This window comes from Erigeron canadensis, chromosome 4, assembly GCF_010389155.1.
Source record: "Erigeron canadensis isolate Cc75 chromosome 4, C_canadensis_v1, whole genome shotgun sequence".
NCBI classification, from domain to species: domain Eukaryota; kingdom Viridiplantae; phylum Streptophyta; class Magnoliopsida; order Asterales; family Asteraceae; genus Erigeron; species Erigeron canadensis.
This window is the reverse complement of record NC_057764.1, coordinates 17,735,484-17,748,928: the sequence shown is the minus strand read 5'-3', so window position 1 is coordinate 17,748,928 and position 13,445 is coordinate 17,735,484. Positions and strand designations below refer to the sequence as shown.

General features: G+C 34.0%; 1 pseudogene; it reads left to right on the top strand.

Moving 5' to 3' along the window:
• The first annotated feature begins 758 nt into the window (after positions 1 to 758).
• LOC122597062 lies at positions 759 to 2,379 on the top strand (annotated as a pseudogene).
• The last annotated feature ends 11,066 nt before the right edge of the window (positions 2,380 to 13,445 follow it).

Genomic DNA, 13,445 nt, shown 5'->3' with positions numbered 1-13,445 from the left:
CTTAATATATTCACACTAAAAAATGTTTAAAAAGTATACACATGTAAAAGTGTGAAAAAAATTGAAAAATTATAATTTTTTCACATTTATATGTGTGGAAAGAAAAAATTCACATCTAAAAAGGTGAACAAATGTCACACATAAACACATATTCACAATTAAAAGTGTGAAAGTCAAATTGTAACACATAATTTGTTCACACCTTCCTTGTGTGAAAAAATTTGGTGTTACAAATTAATTTTTACACTTCTGATTGTGAATAATTGATATATAGTTTTACACACTTGAAAGTGTGAACTTTTTTCCCCCCACATATATAAGTGTAAAAAAGTTATGATTTTTCAATTTTTTTCACACTTTTAAATATCAATACTTTTTAAACATTTTCAAGTGTGAATAAATTAAGAAATTTTTTTACACTTCTTATAACCATCTGTGAATAAATGACATTTTTGTTGTAGTGACATCCTGATGTAGTCACTTATAGTGCACTAATTGACGGATACTGTTTGCGTGGTGCAGTAGACGACGTAAAACAAGTTCTAGATTGAATGGTGGAGAACGATATTGTACCCAACATACTATCATACAACACCCTTATAAATGGCAGCACATATTTGTACCACTTAATTTTATTAGTGTACCACACTGTACAAATAATATAGCAGACAGTACAAGTATATGATGCACGGTAGTGGTAGATTAATCAAAAAGTGTGAGTACAATTATCATTTTTCCTTATAAATGGATCCTGCAAGATGAAGAAACTCAATGAGGCCATACTTCTTTTCCAAAAACTTCAAGATGTGGTTTCATTCCGGATATTTTTACACTCAACATCTGCATCAACTGTTATTGCCGCCTCAATCACGTGAGTTATGGTTTTGCCTTATTAGCCACTATCTTCAAACAAGGTCATTCCCCCGATTAAACGACTTATAACACCTTCATCAATGGGCTTGTTGTAAGTGATCGGGTGTCTGACGCTGTTGATTTATTCAAGAAACTCCTTCAAGAGAAAGTTTGTGAGCCTGATCAGATTATGTACGGAACTGTTATTAATGGGCTCTGTAAAGTAGGTCACACCAAGAGGGCCCTGGAAGTGCTTAGATCCATGGAAACAAGTTGGTGCAAACCCTTGGTAGAACACTGCCGTCCCCTAATCGATAGCCGCTGCAGAGACAAATTGGTTGATGACGGACTACAACTCTTCACCAGTATGACTGAAAAAGGAGTCTCTGGTGATGTCATCGCTTACTTATCTCTGATTCGTGGTCTTTGTAACATTGGTCGAGAGAGTGAGGCTACCAGAATGTTGATTGATATTGAGGAGAATGGAATTCCTCCAGATGTTTACACCTTTAACATTTTGGTCAATTCATTTTACAGGCAAGGATTCGTAAAAGACTCAGAGCTTGTTGTGCAAACAATGGTAAGGAAAGGTCTGTGTCCAGATGTAATCACTTATAATGCACTAACTGATGGATACTGTTTGCGTGGTGAAGTAGATGATGCAAAACAAGTGCTAGATCGCATGGTGGAGAAGGATCTTTTGCCCAACATAACTACCTATAATAGTCTGATAAATGGATATTGCAAAAAGAAAAGAATCAACGATGTCGATATTCTTCTCCAAGAAATCCCAAAGAAGGGTTTGGTTCCTGATGTATGTACTTACAATAGTCTATTAGGGCGGTGCTTATAGAACTTCTAAATGAGCGTCCTCATGGCCTAAGACGCGGACGAGTTATTGACACCCATCTTCCTACTTGCTGCGTCCCCATTAGGAGTCTTCACCAAGAAGCTGGAGAACGCACAACGTGGGTCCGATTTATCTTTTTTTTTGTTTGTTTTATATATGTGTGGGGTATATATAGGTGTATTTGTGTCTGATAAAAATTATAATTAATTGATGATGTGGCGAAGAAGTTCGGTCCTTATAGACAGTCGGTGTCCTGAGGGGAGTCCTGGGTTATGTGATGCTGATGTGGCAGGGAAGAAGCTAGAGGACGGTCATTCTTATAAGCACAGGCCTTACAAGGTTTATATGAATCCCGGAATCCCACAGCGGCTAAAAAACTCTTCATCGAGATGCATGACAAGGGTGTGACTCTAGATATAGTTACTTACAAGATCCTATTCCAGGGAATGTGCAATAACTCCTGTTGTTTTGATGCGTTGGTTCTTTTTCGTAAGCCCGAAAACAAGGAACTGACGAAAGATATGTTTCGCAATGCACCTCCTTTTCTCCTTTTCGTAAGCCCGGTACCAGATCGTTCCGAAAACAAGGAACTGCCTCACCCATTCCGGCCCGGTACCAGATCGTATGATTGCACAAGATCGTATGCACCTCCTTTTCTCCTTTATTCCGGGCAATAGATAAGTAAGTGAGTGGCCCGTGTACTTTCCTTATCAATTTTCATGTACTAGTTTTTATTGTATGGAGAATAAATCTCAGTTCGAAGGTAGGTGGCTTCCTTTCACAAGCCTGTTTTCACTATTTGATACTGGTTCTTCCGTTGTTGATTCCTCACCCTCTTTCATTCCTCTTCCGGGGACTCCTTCTTCAGGATGAAGGCTAATCAATAATAGAATGAATGCCTTCTATAACCATCTTTAACTTGCTAAACCTGAGGGAACAACACATTTAAGGAAACAAGTGTTAGCTAATGAATTAGCTAAGTAAGAATACACAAGTTTTAGAAAGCATTTGTCCAATTAAAAACGTTATATAGATCGTTTTGCATCATTAGAACAAATATCATTACATATCATCACATATCATCTCATTCATCATCTTTCATATATAATAGGTCACCCTAATTGTGCCTAATCATCTTTAACATCGTTACACGTTACATCATAACATTATTTAAGTGTAACATAAGTTACACCCGACTAGATGAACACACCTTACGGCTGTCCATCGATCTCGTTAACGAATGGCAAGCCAATTCCATGAGTAATCCGTATGTTCAATGACAATGGGGCTGGTAAGACCTCCCGTATTACTCTTCACGTTATACCTCGTTGCAAGGAGCCACCCGAGCAACCACATCAACGCACTTAACCGGGCTAGGGCAAGTACGGGTTAAGCTTCACACTTTCACGTTAAATTTACGAGCTTGATTTCACATCACATATAGCTTAGGTTTTTACACAACCTAAACAATCATCACATATATACATCTTTACGTTTGGGCCCTTAAACGTGCATGTGACATGGCAACTTAAAGAGTCTAGTGAACTAGATGAACAAGCCATACAAACATGCACATTTCAATACTCATCAACGAGTGTCATAAATCAATTCATCATAAGACATTGCAATTCATTTCATAAGACAACATCACATATCGTTGGGACTGCATTTCAGGCCTCATTGGTCATTTGCATAGCCCATATAACTTCCCATGTACTCCCGAATACTTATAAGTAACAAAATACTGTTAAGGAAGTTATAATACGAAAACCATGCTTTTGTTGAACCCTCAGCGTGTCAAAATAGTGTATCTTACCTTGATACAGCTTACCAACAAGTTAAGAGTGTCTAAGTGTGCTTGCTAAGTGCTCCCGACAACCTAGAATGAGTATAAGATCGATCTATAAGCTAAACAAAACTTAAGTACTAACTGGACCCATTTGTGCACCGGACAGGAATCCTGTGCACCGCACAGGAAAAGTCATTTGTGCACCGCACAGAAAGTCTATGCACCGCGCAAATTAACGAATTTCGTCACATAAAATTTGAGCATATCATTTGTGCACCGCACAAAATCCTTGTACGCCGCATATCGGGCATCCTTCATAAATCCATTTTTCAAAAATTGATTTTGTGCACCGCACAAAATCCTTGTGCCCCGCACATAACTCAATTAAACCAAAAACACAATTTTTAACCCTTTAATCGAATTTCATACGGACACCAATCATCAATTCGACCTGGAGACATAAAATTAACCCCTCTGACAACACTTTTAGTAACTTTAATCCATCAATCAATCCTTTAATCCTTTACAACATAAATCAATCATTGAAATCACCCGAATAACTTGAAATCGGTAATCGTTTAATTAAATAACCCAACCCAAACTCCAGGCCTGGATTGAATACTCATCTATGACTCATAAGATCATATTTCAAAGAGAATATTACCTATATTACCTGTAGATTACTTAGAGAATTCAAGATCTAAACAAAACTTGATTGAAATGACACGAAACGATGAAATCTTGGAGGGATCTTGATTGGGGAGGGAAAGGAAATCGGCTGGGGGGTTTTCTCACACACGTAGCAGCAGTTATGTGACAATTAGGGCTGCCTAATTGCTCACTAACCCTGGCTATCAACTCATTAAGTTACACTCAGGACCCTTCAACCTTCTAAGTTAACATTCTAAGTTTAAAATCACTAACCGGGAGACGTAACACACTAACAAGCACTTACTTACATCATAACACTTTAATTACTTTTATTAAACATCACGTTAGTCATATCACATCAAACATATAACATTAAAACACATTATCACATATAAGGCACATAAACTTAACGACCTAACGATAACTAACGGAAAGTCAATTAGTCAAATACGAAAAGTTTGAGATGTTACAGATTTACTAGTTTACTATACTACATACGAATGGGTACACTACTCGTAAGGGTGTTGTAATCATTTTTTCAGTGATTCTTGTTTATAAATTTTATAACTAGATTTCACACATCATATATATATATATATATAGGGGTGGAACTAGTGGGGGACTAGGGGGTGCTTGGTCTCCCCCCCCTCCCCCCACCCCCCAACTAGTTAGATCTTTCCCAAAAGTTGTAGGATTCCGGTTATCAGAATATATATATACTTTCAAATAGATAGTTGTATGTATGTGGGATTTGATAGATAGTTACATCTAGCTGTAGGTTAAAACAGAGAAAAAAGGTTTTGGGGGTGGATTTGTATACTTGTATATATCTGTAACTTTAGAGATGAAGGATTTTTATGGAAGACATAGACAGACTCACGAGAGTAATGATTTTTTCTTTTCTTTTTATCTACTAATAAACTTATTTATAATTTAGACCCTAAACTATTTGTTATTTTTAAAAGTGGTAGCTTAGTTTGAAGTTCAGAAGCTACAAACATTTTAGTTCGAAATTCACAAAAAAAAAAAAAATGTTTACATTTTGCAACTGCAAACCACGTTCACTAAAATGTTAAGAAAATATTTTCCGTCTTCCGACCCCATCAACCGGAATTCCTGGCTCTGTCCCTGTATATATATCAACCGGAAGTTTAGAAGATACAAACATTTCAGTTCGAAAGTCACACAAAAAATGTTTACATTTTGCAACTGCAAACCAAGTTCACTAAAATGTTAAGAAAATATTTTCCGTCTTCCGACCCCATCAACCGTAATTCCTGGCTCCGTCCCTGTATTTTAATATATATATATATATATATTAAAATTATGATTTGAATTCCGTTTGTTCTTTCCGCGTTATTCTGTTGTCAAAGTAATTTTGATATGCCTTTTATGACCTCAAAACTATATTGTTCTTTTCTGTTATATGTTAGTATGGTTTGTAGGTTTTATATAAAATCTGATTTTAGATATATATATATATATATATATATGAAGGAATTATTTATTAAAATCTTTACCTATGTGCATTATTTAATTAAAAATAAGAAAGCTTTTGAAACATTATACGATGAGATTATTTTTGAAAAGCTATTTATTACGTTTTTTGCTATATGGAAATTTGATTTGAAAACCCCGAGATAACCACTTGTAGGTGTGCTATAAAAGCATTGTCTTTTGTTTAGGGAAGCGTATGAGTCGACTCTAGTTTGTAGGTTTTGATCTGGTAGGGTGGATGGTTGTATTGTGCCCGACACACCATTTCACATTTGTAGGGTACATTTGGATCTATAGGTCCATTGTACATATGTCTGACATTTATTGTGTCGGTTCATGGGATTCGATATACAAATGTATACGTTTTTGTTGTAGGAGATCAGCTGGCTTTGAAAATATGGAACTCTGAAATATAGGTATTTTTGATAATGTTGGATTTGAAAATATAAAGCTTTGTAGGCTTTTTCATAACGTTGGATATTGACATGTTCTTTTGATAATGCGAAAAATGTTGATATGATATTATTACTTTATTTGTTTCGAATTAATATTATTTAGTTAAAATGTGTCTTTAATATTTTGGTTCGTTAAAAGTATCCTTTAAATCTTTTATGAGTTAAATCATTTTTGTCATAAAAACTTCTTAGTCTATTATATGTACTTTTATATCCGTGCATTGAGCAATTGGCTCAGCCGCAATTTTTCTTTCCCTGCGGCAGGTATTAAGAAAGACTAGAGAACTGTAATTTAGCTAGCTTTCGTGCATAAAGGATTCGTTGAAGATCAAGGTCAAGGATCATTTAGGCTATTATAATTGTAAATATATTAAGAGTAAATTTTGTTTAGCACCCTTTTGTTATTATTTAAGTTTGAAAATGACACTTCATATCTGAGTTTAGAAGTGAGTGCTACAGACGCCCCCACCACCGTCACCACCCCCCATCTGCTATTGCCGCTGCATTGTGCGGGCATAAGTCTAGTATATATAAATACTAGCGGAAGGGAGTAGATTACACTATATATACTTGTATATCTATATTATCTAATAAAACAAATTACCTTTTTTTTCCTTAAACTTGTATACCTATAAAAACAACCAACTGAGTTGGATCAAATGTTGGAGTCATTGCCTCTAGAGACAGGGGTCATAGGTTCGATCCTCATGCCCAGCAAGGCTGGAGGTCCTTTTTAATTTTTGGTAGAACGTGAATACAGCCTCTTTACCTTTGGTAGGGGTAAGACTGTATACATCTCAACCTCCCTCAAACACCGTGAAAGACGGTATTGGGACCCAAAACCCATGAAAGACGGCATTGGGAGTTATTTTTATTTTTTTTTACCTTTTTCATCTAATATATCTATTATACCCTTAATTAAATAATTTACAATCCCTCAACAACTAAAATGATTACACTACCAACTTTAACATCAATTACTTTTACTTTCACTACCATCACCGCCCCCACCGTCGTCCCAACTACCAGCCCCACCACTGTCATTACCACCATCTTTGCCATCAGTACCCCCACCGCCGCTGAATTGTGCGGTTATAAGTCTAGTTTATATCAACAAATAATGAAGTAAAAGCTAATACAATATTATGGAGCTCTCCTAATGACACTTGTCATGTTTTGGTTTGTTACTTTAATTTATTTCTTATTAAGATTGTTATATAGTAAGTAATTTATGATTAGATGGGCAATGTTTTTTTGGTAGGTGTCTAAAGTTGGACATACTTAATATATATTATAGTTTGATATATGGAGCTAATTCTTTTTCATTTAATCTTTCATTGTCATATATATATATATATATATTCAAGGTTTTTTACTCGCACGTGGTGTGGTTGTTGATTTAAATTTTTCTAAGCTTTTTAATATTAACATTGATAGTAATCAATTTTGTATAGTTAGCATGCTGTTATTATATTTATGTTATTTTAATTTGTAAGGATACATGAATAAAAAATAAAATATTAATTGTATAATTAACATATAGTGGTACAAAGTTTTTATTAAGAACATGGTACGTTAAAATTCTCAAAGTTCAATTTAAATAACCTAATTTTACAAAAGTCAACTCTTAGTTCATGATAAACATATAAATCAACATGGTACGTAGTTTCGATTGGATTTTGATTGACATGGTAAAAAGCCAAAATAAACTTATAAATCAACATGGTTGTTGTCGATCGCTTAGCCTTTTGATTGACATAGTGAAAAGCCAAAGACATATCGAGCTGCAAATGAAGAGATGACAATGAAGCATTATTTAGTCTTGGATTTTAGATGACAATGCTTAAATAGTTAATTATATATGTGATTTGATTCTAAAAAATATTTTATTTAATGAATTTCATATTTAAAGATTTTCTTTATCTAATTAAATATCTAATTACAGAGATTAAAACCTTTCAAATAACAAATATTATGAATGAATTAGATATTATATTTCGTGCACTATTGATAACTATAAAATTAAGTTAAGGTGTAATAAACGTTTTGATTTTGGACGGATGAGGCTAAAAGAAAAAACTAAAGGATATATATATTTAGGTTGAGGATTAGTATGGAGTTGTATTGCTTATCTCTTTCAATATAATTAAGTCAGATAATTTCGATCCATATCTATAAGTTATCGTATCAATTGTAAGATTTACATATATTTGTTAATTTTGATTTAAGATTTATATTGAATTTTATATTATTATTTTAAAAACATATTGTGGAGAAAAATTGTAGAGATGCCATGTAAAAAAAATCTTAGGTGTCAATATTTATAAATAATTTTGAATTAAGGTGGATGTCTTTAAAATGTCAGGATAACTACTGTTTTATAACATATATATATATATATATATATATATCTATAATCCCTTATAAAGCTTATTGGATTAAGAAATTAAGCATTTTTTCATTATTCCCGAAATACCCTTAATTAATTTTTAACACTTTTCATATTTTTTTCCTAATACACATTCTAATGCATGATATACCATACATCATAGCCACAATACATCAATAACTTCTACAATTTACCGGCGCCGCCGCCATTAAATCATCATCACCGCCGCAACGCGCGGGTACCTTTCTCTCGTGTATATATATATATAAATATATATGAGACAGATCAAATAAGAAGGTGTCTTAAGGAGAAAAGGGAGAGAATGTCTTATGAACCAATCAGAACGTGACATGTGGATTCAAAAAAAAACGCGGTGGCATTTTTGTAAATAAATCAAACTTTTGTCAGTCTGGTTCTGGGTCAGCTTCGCTTATGATCAGCTTGGTCTGTCAGCTTGGTTAGGTCAGCTTGGTCAGCCTGGGTTATGGGTCAACTTGGTCAGCATGGAATCTGGGTCAGCTTGGGATCTATATTTGTGTAGATTATGTGTAGTTTTATGTCAAGCTGACCCAACCCAAGCTAACCAAGCTGACCCAACCTGACCCAGACCCCAAGATAACCCAACCCAACCCCACCCCAAGCTGACCCAACCCGACCCCAAGCTGACCCAAAACTCATAATCTACATTTGTGTAGATTGTGTCAAGTTGACCCAACCCAAACTAACCAAGCTGACCCAACCTGAACCAGGCCCCAAGCTGACCCAACCCAACCTCAAGCTGACCAAAACCCATAATCTACATTTGTGTATATTAATCTACATTTGTGTAAATTGTGTCAAGCTGACCCAACCCAACCTGACCCAGACCCCAAGCTGACCCAACCTGACCTCAAGCTAACCCAAAACCCATAATCTACATTTGTGTAGATTGTGTCAAGTTGACCCAACCCAAGCTAACCAAGCTGACCCAACCTGACCCAGACCCCAAGCTGACCCAACCCAACCCTAAGCTGACCCAACATGACCCCAAGCTGACCCAACCCTAATCTAACCGAACCTGGCCCAACTTGTGTAACAACCGTACTTTTAATCTTATATATGTGCTAGTTAGGTTGTCTACGTTCCCGCAAGCCATAGTTATACTTGAAGCTAGTAGGTAATGCCCCAAATTAGTGATCTAAAGCTAATGATATGTAAAAGAATTTCCTAATGAAAATACCTCGGAACAAAAATTTTTAGAGGTGATCAATCGATACGATAATAATAACTTAAGGCTCGCAAATGAGATACCAATCAAAATTCCTATGGATTGCCCAACAAATCAAAAATAAAACCAAATCAAGAGGATATGATCATGATAAATAAAATTTTCAACTAAAAATATAATTGGAAGTATTATGTACGTAAAAGCGTCGAAAACTTAAAAAGTAAGCATATAAGCTTGAAATTTAATACAAATTTACAACCAATGACCTATGTAACCAACTAAAAATACAAAATATATCCACACACATAAATATACATGACTTATACACACATATATATATTCCTAACTAAAACAACCAATTACTTACATTTTACTAACAAAACACTTACAAATTAAATCCACACTTAACATATACCTACAATTATACTTATACAACAAACTTTTATATAAAAAAAAAAGTAAAACCTCAAAATCCCCCCCCCCCCCATAAGGCCGCCCCCCCCTACACACACATACATCCCTCAATTTCAAATTTTGCATGCCTTAAGTCTTGGAACTCACCACTCCAACAGACACTACACTCCCATTTCACACACACTAATCAATTCTCTCTCAAAACAACTCTTCTTCTCTCCCTTTTCTCTCTCTTTTTCGGCAGCCAAGAAACAAGAAGAACACCAACAAAATCAACCTTAATACTGATAATAATAAGGGTTGTAGGTTAGATAAACAAAGGTTGATTCAAGAATAGTTTAAGGGTTGTTTCAAGTGTTGAATAAGGGTATTCTTGGAGATATAGGCCACGAAAATCTGCCATTTTCATCATCTAGAAGTGATCTTCAAGGGTATATATCTTCATCTCTTTATTAGATTAATCTTGTTCTTGTTTATATTAAAAAGGTTTTATCAAAAGATTGTGTTTTCTTCATGTTTATTTTGAATATACACTTGATGAGGGCAAAGTTGATAGGATCTTTCTTTCCATGCTCATGCATGTTGAATCCATGAAGAAAGATCCAAGGATTCAACTAGTTTAAGACCCAATGTGGATATAAGTTTAATAGTCCTTGATGTGATTTTTCCTTTGAAAGATGGCTATATTCATACATTATGAAAGTAATATTTCTGGAATATTTAAAATATAGATTTTATTGATAAAGTGATGGATCTATAAAAGCTAGCATCAAAAAGGTGGATATGTGTTGATAGATTGTAAAGTAACTTTTTATATAAAAAGATGAACATGATGTATAAATATTTGTATATATATTTCTGGAATATTTCATGAAAAATATATTTTTATGATGATGGATTTTTGATAGTTAAAGCTTTATGTTAAAAAGTATTGATTTAAGTGCTAGATTTAAGAAGGTTGGATTATTGTTTGGATTATGAGATGAAGTAGGGCTTGTCATAAGTGAAAAATGTGTTGAAATCAAAGTTAATATTCTGGAAAAATTATGGTAATAACAAAAATATGATTATGGAACCAAACAAGGCAAAATAGGCTTGAAATCGAAAACCGAAAACTTGTTAAAATGCATTTTGAGCACACACATGCACCATAACTATATGACCATGAAAATGTGATGAACATACTGGAAATATGACATATTAAAGTATAAAACTCAAGTCATTTGATGCATGGCAAGAATAAGCTCAAAAATAGTCTTTTCGGGTCAAATAATCACCAACCGAAAGCACAAAATTGCACATAGCACACCACCACAATCACGACTTAGGTCATCAAAATATGATGGAATTTTGGAAAAATGAATAAGAACAAAAATCCCTTTTGAAGCATTTAATTGGTTGAGAAATGAGGCAAAAATCACTATTTCGGTAAACGATTTTATTTTAAAAGTCCTCAAATTATAAGAACACAAGAGAGATTGAATGGTTACAAATTTTTATTGATAAAAGTTGCCTAAAAAGGGCCTGGGATTTTAGACAAAATCTCTTGTGATGATTTCTAAGTGTTTTTATAATTTAGTGGATTTAAAAGGGATTTTAAGGAATAAATAAATCAAAAATAAATTATATAAATCATGAACTTGGACAAAATCACATAAATAGGATTAAAATAACTTAAACCTACTGGGGAAAAGTAATTTCAAGGAAAGAACCAAGTTTTACATAATTTAAGAATAACTAAGTTAAAATCACTAATTAATCACTATTATTAAATAATAAGTAATAGCTTAAATAAATAATAAATAAATAAATTACAAGTTTAAAAGCATAATACTCAGTAGATAATCAAAATATAATTATCTATAAATTTTAAAGGTAATTTAAGAACCTAAGAACAATTATAAGGAATTATTTAATTGATTAATGAATAAATGGAATAAATAATTAATTAAAATAATAATAATCAAGGAAATTAATATATCAGAAATATATTTTAAAATCCAAAATACTACTGTACCAATATCAAATAATAGTACAAAGCAAAGTGTGCAAAAGAAATCTCGCGAATCAAAGCCGAATTACCGAAATTCCAACAAACGCGCAAAAACGCTTAACGCAAAAACTACTCTTACCATCAATTCCAATTTAACCAAACATCTTGAACATCATAATACACTTTGATTCCATAATTAAGTAACAACCAAAGATAGGCAATCCTACTAGCATAAACTCATGATCTAGTTCACTAGTTCATGTAACACGCACTTACGTTGTGTATATTTGAATACCATGGTTTAGGCTTGCTTGGGGAACGACATCACTAGCACCATCTCGTATTTGATCAGCCCCCATTACTCTCAAATCAAGTGAGTCATAGCCCCCTTTCAAACTCTTTTATGTTTTACTTTCGGGGTGAAAAGCATGATAATGAAACTACTTTCTATATATGCAATGTTTCTTGAAAAGAGTTGTTATATGAAATGATTCTTGATATATGAGTATGAAATGTAATAAAGAATTTATGTGATGAGCTTGAGTTCTGTCAAACCGCGGCGTTCGGTACACTACTATTTACTTCGAAAGTGGAGGCCTGTAGTTAGTTAGTTGCGCAACTAGGTTTCGTCCGCCCACCCAAAGCGTACCGTTGGAAGGTTGGTTGCCTTCGTGACAACCTCCACTTCTAGTCTGGCCCCCGGGTGTTCTAACTACCTTAAGATAATCGGGCGTCTCCATGGCACGACCCATTATTATCATTGTTATTATATTACGGCACTTGATTGACACCTTGTGCTATGATTGAATTATTGGATTGTAATCGGACTTGAATAAATGGTAGTAGTAGTGGCTCAAGTATATACTCATCTAAGATAATGGAATTAGACCCTTGTGGTCATATGACAAGGATTTATTCACATGGGTTAAATTTGAGTTGAACGAACGATTATCAAAGGATGAATTGGAAATGTACATGGAAATTGGTGATTCCTAATTTATTTTGTGATGTGTATATATGCTTATTGTATTAGTAAAAAAAAACCTATGAACTCACTCAACTCTCGTAGTTGACACTTTTTCTCCATGCTTTTCAGGTTTAGAGCAGTAGGTTTGCTTATGGACCGCTTTTGGACTTTGTGTTTGCATGGTGAACGAAGACTTGTAATGCAAACAAGTTTATCTTTTATTCGGATTTGGACTTATGTTATGATTTTAACACTTTACTTTGAACTATGTAATCGTTTAATTTAGAATGGTTTTAAGACTTTAATTAAGATGTTTTCCATTTAATCTTTTGTACCATGTCGTTCTGTGGCATCTCGTGTTTCCGCCGTAGTCGGGGTGTT